The sequence below is a fragment of the Bidens hawaiensis genome, unplaced genomic scaffold (genome assembly GCF_021521415.1).
Source record: "Bidens hawaiensis isolate Kalapana, Puna unplaced genomic scaffold, B.hawaiensis_p1.1 tig00001461_1, whole genome shotgun sequence".
Lineage (NCBI taxonomy): Eukaryota > Viridiplantae > Streptophyta > Magnoliopsida > Asterales > Asteraceae > Bidens > Bidens hawaiensis.
The window spans coordinates 3,535,381-3,543,661 of NW_027491082.1; the positions used below are offsets into that span (position 1 = coordinate 3,535,381).

At 33.2% G+C, this 8,281-nt stretch overlaps 1 pseudogene across 1 annotated transcript; it reads left to right on the plus strand.

Annotated features, from left to right (window-relative positions):
* The first annotated feature begins 969 nt into the window (after nucleotides 1-969).
* Nucleotides 970-7,398, plus strand: LOC143579041 (serine/threonine-protein kinase PCRK1-like; annotated as a pseudogene). Its single transcript, XR_013143386.1, has 4 exons — nucleotides 970-1,587; nucleotides 2,300-2,560; nucleotides 2,644-2,766; nucleotides 6,830-7,398. The product of XR_013143386.1 is annotated as a serine/threonine-protein kinase PCRK1-like (transcript).
* Nucleotides 7,399-8,281: the final 883 nt, after the last annotated feature.

The following is an 8,281-nucleotide window of genomic DNA, read 5'->3' on the forward strand; positions in this document are numbered from 1 at the left end:
TCAAAGGCCACGTGGTCAAAGAAATGAAGAATTGTATCAAGTGGAAAATTTGGTCTTCGGTAAACTAGTTCGGGTTATTCGGGTTAACCCGAAACCCGATTTTTTTTTTTCAAAAAGAAACCTGAACCTAACACTATTAATAATTCGGGTTTGTCGGGTCAACCCGATTAATACTTTTTGACCCTATTTAACCGGATCCTAATAAGCTTATTCGGGTTCAGGTCGGGTCAGGTTAATCGGGTTCGGGTATTTTGGACACCCCACACCCCTACTTGTGCATAGACCCAAATCCAATAAAGACTTATCATACAAACGAAGGCTGAAACCAATAAATAGTTTTTTTTCTTTTAATATACTTTAATTGAATAATTGTAAGGAGATTAAGTTTTGTCGATCTCTCAACAACAAAGTTGAAAATACATTAAATCAGCTATTAATACGGTTGGCACCTTCGGGAAGACCCACCAATGTTTTCATAATCGGATTGAACAGTGAACCAGACAGGTGACCGGTTCAATCGGTCGGACCGGCCGAACAACTTTGGTAAAAGAATTGACGGGGTCAGGCTGGAAAAAAGTGTTTTTTTAAATCGTTTTTTTCATAGTAACCGGTTCAGCCGACCCGGTTACCGGTTTGGATCGGCCGGTTCTCCAGGATCCGAGCGAACTATACAGAACCGGACCGGTCAGTGGACCGAATCCCGGTCAAACCGGTCTGGCGGTTTCAACAACATTGGGCCTCACGGAGGCAAGTTGGTGATAAGCAAGAAGAGAAGAGAAAGAAGAAAGCGTAAGTTTAGAGAGGTACTTCGATTAGCCTTTCTTTAGGTTTAAAGTTTCAAAAAAGAAATATTTTATGGAGTATATTTAACATTTTCATGATTTAATTAAATTTTTTCTTTTTTTGAAATTTTGAGCATAAAAACCGGTTAACTTAACTAGTTCAGTTAATATAATCTAACTAGCTCTGATGGTTATAGATTTCAAGCCTAGACACCGGTTATTATTGGCAATAACTAGTGCTGAACAAAAACTGGTTTCACTTACTCCAAATCCATACATTGACTCAGTTAACTCGTTTTCTATATTCTTCTTAGTTGACTTTGATATCGTAATCGTTCTCCTTGCGTGTCAAATGGATGGAGTCAACATTGGAAATATATTATATATTTCCCCACCTTTCATATTTCTTGAATTACCTTCTAATAATTCAAATTTAAGATTTGAAGGAACAAAATTGGTATTTTCCTTCCGATGTTTCTCATTCTCATTTGGAGAAGAGATCGAGTACGAAACCAGAATCGAAACCGAAACAACTTCAACCGACACCTTCTACACTGCCTGTTCGAATTTTAATGGCCACATAACCGATTCTCAAGCATCAGATTTGCAAATTTTGGCTGGAAAACCAAGCAAGTTGCGTGTTTTCACAGTCGCTGAGCTCAAATTTGCGACTAGAAACTTTTGCACGTCCTCGAAAATTGGAGAGGGTGGATTCGGGAGCGTGTATAGAGGCGTGGTTAAGAGTTTGGATCATCCGTTTGATGAGATTCAGATTGCTGTTAAGCTCGCCAACAGCGGATTGCAGGCAAGATTTCATATTTTCCGTTTTCCTGGTTTGCAAGCAAACCAGGCGAGCCGAGCCGAACACAAGTTTAACTTGCGAGCTCATTTATTATTTATTAATTAATTTATATATATATTTAATAAAAATTGTTTAAACGATAGCCTTGTTTAGAGAGAATACGCGTATGTATGTGGGTCTCACACTAAGATAGGAATAGCATCTGGTCAACGTCATAAAAAAAGTCATAAAAAAAAACTAACGGAGTTAACTTACAACTGATATACAATCGCTGGAAAAAAATATATTCAAATCAATGACTGTCAGTAAACATTTCCTAAGTTTGGATTAATCTTAGTTAATAAGTCAAAGTTAGGATTATTAAAAACCAATATTCCTTTTTATAATATGATTAAGTAATATTTAGTTATTTTTATAAATTTTATGCATAAATACCAATTATTAAAAAAAATTCTTTTTGGTATATTAGTTAAAAGTTGTATGGATCATATATTTGTTTGTGTTCGTGAGCTGGTTCGTGCTTGACAAATAAAATTTGGGTTCGGGCTCGTTTGATAACCAAATTTAGGCTCAAGCTCGTTTGGGTTGGCTCGATTTTAGCATTTAGCCAACCTCTCTCGAGTAGCTCACGAGCGGCTTGACTTAATTAGACCCTTTGGGTTTTAATAATCGTCTGACCTGCTCTAATTTATGAAATTTGGTTATTGTGATGAAGGGACATAAGCAGTGGGTGACGGAAGTCAATGTTCTTGGTCAAATCGAACATCCAAACCTTGTAAAACTAATCGGCTACTGTGCTGAAGACGATGGAGACCGGATCCATCGGCTATTAGTTTATCAATATATGCCTAACGGAAGTTTAGCGGACTGGTTATCATCCGGCTCAGTTGCACCTCTCTCGTGGCCCATGAGACTAAAAGTGGCCCGAGACGCCGCCCGTGCTTTGTCGTACTTGCACCAACAATCACCAACCCCAGTAAGTTTATTTGACCAACTGTGTTGTTATGACAATATGACTTATGGAGTTATAGTTGTATCTGCTTGTGTTTATGTTTACAGATTATCTTTCGAGATTTTAAACCATCTAACATTCTTTTAGATGACGAATGGAATGCTAAGCTTTCGGACTTTGGTTTTGCTCGGTTAGGTCCTTTAGATGAACATACCCATGTCACAACACAGGTATGCACATTCAAACGACATATATATGTTTTTTTAAGTTGGATTGCGATTATAAATAGGGGCACAAAGACATAATGAAAACATTTAATTAAACGCGTTAAGTTCGATCGACCTTTAGAGGCTGACCTATTTAACATGTTTATTTTCTTAACATTTTAAAAATAAATGTTTGTCATAAGTCATTACCTAAACTCTTTGCGTATTTTATGCCCAAATCAAAGAAAGGAAAAAAAAAAGAAAAGAAAATAGATTACAAGTTTTTGTAGTTCCGACACAATCTATACTACTTAATAAACAAAGGTCTTCCTTTGCCACATGTCTTCTTCATACCCCATCCTAATTCTCAAAATCCCGCCTCCCTTCTGAATCCTTATATCACTCACAAATTGGATTCCTGTTCCACCCTATTTTGGAATTATAACCCCAACAACCATCTCATCATCCTTGAGGTTAAAAAACGCTAAACCATTCTTGCCCCTTTCCTAGATAGCCCGATCCTTAATCAGATCCCTCAAACTAGAACAACCATGTCATAATCCTTGCTTAAACCCGAACAAGCAGATTCTTATCACCGCATGTCATCATCATCCACATCTCCTCGATCCGCCAGCGACTTAGGTATAGCGTTTTTTCTAATTGTTTGTTTTTCTATGTTTTACAAATTTTGTATATGTTTGTTGTACTGTTAGGGTTCCGATTTTAATTTTGCTTTTATGTTTATTTTTCATTAATTATTATCGTTGAAGGAGATGTATTGTTGTTGAATTTGTTGTCTCCATGTTTAATTTCATTTAAACCTTAATTTTGCTTTTATGTTCAGCTTGTAAAAATTTTTTCATGTAATTTTGTTTTCATTAGTTCAAACACTTGGCGTGCATATACACATTATAATGAATATTTTGTAAAAATATTATTCATTGGTGGAAACCTTTCTATTTAAATAGGTTATGAAGTGGGGTTTGGTGTACAACTTCTAAATGAGTAAAATTTTCATAGGTTGCCATGTTAAATTGTCGTTTTTATTCAAAGAACACGAATTATTCCAATGAAACTGAAGCAAACAATCGTCCAATGCAAGTAAATCCGAGGATGATGTTGAATGGATGAATCAGATTGCAGAATGTCCTGTTTATCATTCTTCAGTTGAGTCCGTTTTGAATTAAATCAGATTGCACTAGAAGCAAACAATCATCCAATGCAAGTAAATCAGATTGCACTAGAAGCATCAAAATATGGTGAGTTTTGATTATTTTTTTACTTTACTAAATTAATGATTGATTTATGTTGTTTTGAATTAAGTTAATAATTTGCAGGTATATGCAAGATTGTTCCTCCTTTAATCTCTCAATCGGTTTCCACAATCCACATATCTTAATAATTGAGCCGTCTTCAAGATTTAAGGTATCAATCATCGTAATCGGCCATCGTCTTCAAGATTAAAAGTATAAAACTAGCTTGCTTTACATCACCATTTATACTCAATTATCAACATCGTTTGTCATCGATTCATAACTAAAATCATTTTGAAATCATCGTCTTAATCAGCTCATTATATACCATCTTCAATATAAGATTTGTATCTACATCTCTTTATTATTGGGTGCTCGAATTAATATGGTTACTTATTTCTATTTCCAAATCCTCGATTTCGATTTAAGGTTAATATATGGTTTAAACATGTATTTGTTGTTTTTATGACTTTTATCATCCAATTTTTTTAGCCTATTACTCAATATCCTTTAGAATAGGTTGCAGTTAAGAGGATAGATTGAAGATCATGTGTAATAGATGGTAGGAAATCTGTCGGTCAAAATTAATAAATGGGCCATTTTGTGAATACCAGAACTTGAAGCATAACTGTATATTAGAAAGGTTAAAGTAATTTGAAATTTATGCATAGCTGCATTCAGTATGTTTTTAAAAAAACTATACTTTCTAACCAAAAGATATAGTAAACATAATTCTTTGTTGCATTTCAAAACAATAACACCTAACTCGATTAGGGATTATATGGTTGTTAATACGTTGTTGACAAATATCAAAATTCCAATTCTTAATGGGTTGGAAAAAGGTAAAAGTCTAATATAGTGTCAAATTTGAATGAATTTTATGGCACTTACTACATTAGATTAAGTTTGTGCAGTCCTGTGATACATTCTTTTTTTTTCTACCTAAATTATTATGAATTATTGTTGACTGCGTAGTGACCTGTTATATTCACTATTAATTAGATTAGTTTTTGATTGTGCAGGGCTCCTTGATCTTTGCGTCGATTTGTGCCTTTTTGTGTTTCTTTGCATCTGCTCCCCATATCCCATTTCCAGGTAAGTTGCTTTGCTTATGAATCCTTTAAATTAGGGTGTGCGTGGTGTGGTTCGGTGCGTTTTTAAGATAAAACCAAATAAAAAACCAAAACTTAAGTTTTTTGAATTTTAAGACCGTTTGGTTTCGGTTTTCTCGGTTTCGGTTTTTCGGTTTTCGTTTTGGTTTCTGTTTGGTTTAAGTGTTTTCGGTTTTGGTTTTTGTTTCGGTTCCCTTTCGGTTTTTTTCATTTGACCTTAGAAAATTTAGGCCGAAAAAAAGTTGTGGAAAAATAATGAATATAAGTATCAATAATTTTGTTAATTGTTAACTAATTGATAATTATGCATTTTGGTTAAAAAATATTTGAGTTACATACTTATTAAATTCTTATAAATTATTTAAAATAAAAAATAAATAAATAACAATTTAGAAATTCACTTCGGTTCGGTCTTTTCGGTTTTTATTTCATGAAAAAACCAAAACCGAAACATAACTTCAGTTTTTCGGTTTTTACTGTTTGGATTTTTCGGTTTCGGATAGGTTTTTTTTGTTTTCTGGCACACCCCTACTTTAAATCTATTTGTCTCCACTAATTGCTATGATTGCTTTTCTTTAAGTGAAGATATCTACATGTTCTTGACGTGACGATGGTTAAATATGGTTGTTAGGAATGGGTTTTTTTTTTGGCTCTTCAACTTTCATTCTTCATGTAAGTCCACATATTTTTTTTGTGTCCATTTTTTTCATTTAGGTCTGAAATCTTTAAAATTTAATGGTCATCACATGCATTTAGAGAACTTACAAGCTATTATTTTTGTAGTTAACATTTGTAAAAACCTTATCTTTTTAACAATTTGCAGGGTTTGATTAGCCATTTTGCTGCAATATTTCTTCAAATATGTGATAATTTGTTTGGTTTAATCTTGTCCTTATTTAATGTAATTCACCATTTTGTTTATTCTTTTCTCTCATGACATGAATAATTGTATCATTTATATTGTGTTCGATCATTTATTGTATAGCAAGCACATTAATTATTCTTTTTCTTATAGTATGGTCATTTATGTTGAGATTTCGTTCTCTGGTAAACGGGCAAGTATTTATAAGGTATTTTTTTCGTGAAATATAATGCTATATGGTAGAAAATGCTATATTTACATATTTATGTTTGTTTAAGCACACTTATCTTCTAAAATGTAGAAAATTTTAAACCTTACTATTAAACAAACATGTGATATCTATCATAAATATTTTGTCAAGTTATAATTAATGCATTAGTAAAAACAGTATATAATTTAACTATAACATATGTTTGTACCTTTTATACTTAATAGCCAAATTTATTTATCATGACTTATTATTATTGATACTTTAAATGTTTTGAACTTATAAAATTAAATTTGTTAAACCCGTGTTATACACGGGTATTTAGCCTAGTTGTTATATATATAAGTATTTGTAAATTTCATTGGAATTTTGTAATTTAAGAGTATTAATATCCAAAAATAAAATAAAACCACATTTCAAGTAACCTATGAATACATATGTCGTGCTCAAGTTTATATGTCAGTCACAGGTATTCAGGTTCAAGTCGTGTTAAACTTGTTTTACCCACTACTCATAAGCACTTTTAAACAAAACTAGAATCTCTAACCAGACTACTGGATCATTGGAGTTGGACTACATTTTACTCTTGGATATAAATTTGCATCAAAGCATCACATATAATTAATTCTTCCAAAAATAATTTTACTTACAGGTTGTAGGAACATATGGATACGCGGATCCCGAGTATTCATGGACTGAGCACTTAAGAACAGATTGTGATGTATGGAGTTACGGGGTGTTCTTATACGTACTAATCACGGGCAAACCCCCTATTAATCTTAACCTCCCAAAAGATGAACAACATCTTTTGGAATGGGTGAAACCGTTTCTACGACATGGTAAATTCAGATTGATTGTTGACCCGAGGATCAAAGTCAGTTTCCTTTGCAATCAGCAAAAGAGCTAGCAACGATAGCCGAGAATTGCCTGCTAAGAAACCGAAACATGAGGCCAAAGATGAGCCATGTTTTGATTAAGCTTAATGAGCTTATAACAGACTCGTTGTTAGAAACAATCCCGCCTTTTGTGTCGGTTGTTGACCGTGAACGAGTTAGTGATAGATGGAAAGTTTCCCATGAAGAACAAAGTTCGACGATAGTGAAGGTGAAACGTAAGAGAATGTTTGTATGTCTACCTTATTTAGGGTATTCCAAAAAATAAGAACAATGTGTCTTGTGTACGAGTAAACTAAGACTTGTACAAGGTTAGTTATCGTGTTCATGAATCATGATGCTAGTTAAATGTTCGGACTTTACTAAGTTTCTTTTAAGTAGACTCATGGCATGTTTTGAGGCTTTTTATTATTTTTAGTATGTTTTAACTTTTAATTACAAAACATGTTTGAAAACATTTTACATATTATATATTTTTTATTATGTTGGCTAGTGTGGGGACTGGGGAGTACATCCTACATTCGAAGACGAGGTGTTACACTGAATATTCTTAAATTATGACAGCAACTTGAAACAAGTTGGAGCATTCTCATCCAATGTAACACCCCGACCAGAGGCGGCGGAAAATGCCGAGGTGTAACGATTGTCCATAAGCACATGACACTAATTAAAGTGACAGTATTTAATAAACTCATTTCATAACATCGAATATGTCACATAACAATTATCCATAAAATAACCATAAACAAGATATCACAAAATATGACAAATTTGATATTGTTCATTTTTACTAATATCCTAATGTATTTGATGTCGTTTTCTTCACAATCATAAATCAACCAAGATGCAAACCTGCAACACTTCATAAAATAAAGTTTGTCAACACAAAGGTTGGTGAGCAATTCATAAATTTAATCATATTAGTATATAATAAAGATAGCCACAAAACTTGCATACGAAACGATAAATAAAAGTGGTAATTTGGATAAATAGATATCGCTAAACACATTAGCGACACCTAGCTATAAGGGGATGCCAAATAGTCTAGGATTTTATAGTTATCGTTAATTGCATTACGTTAACGATACCTTGCTATAAGGGGATGCCAAATAGTCTAGGATTTTATAGTTCCACCAATCAAAAGCGATAAACACATAGGCATATAAGCATAGAACACCAAATCGAGCAATTATTTAGGTAAAGTATACAAC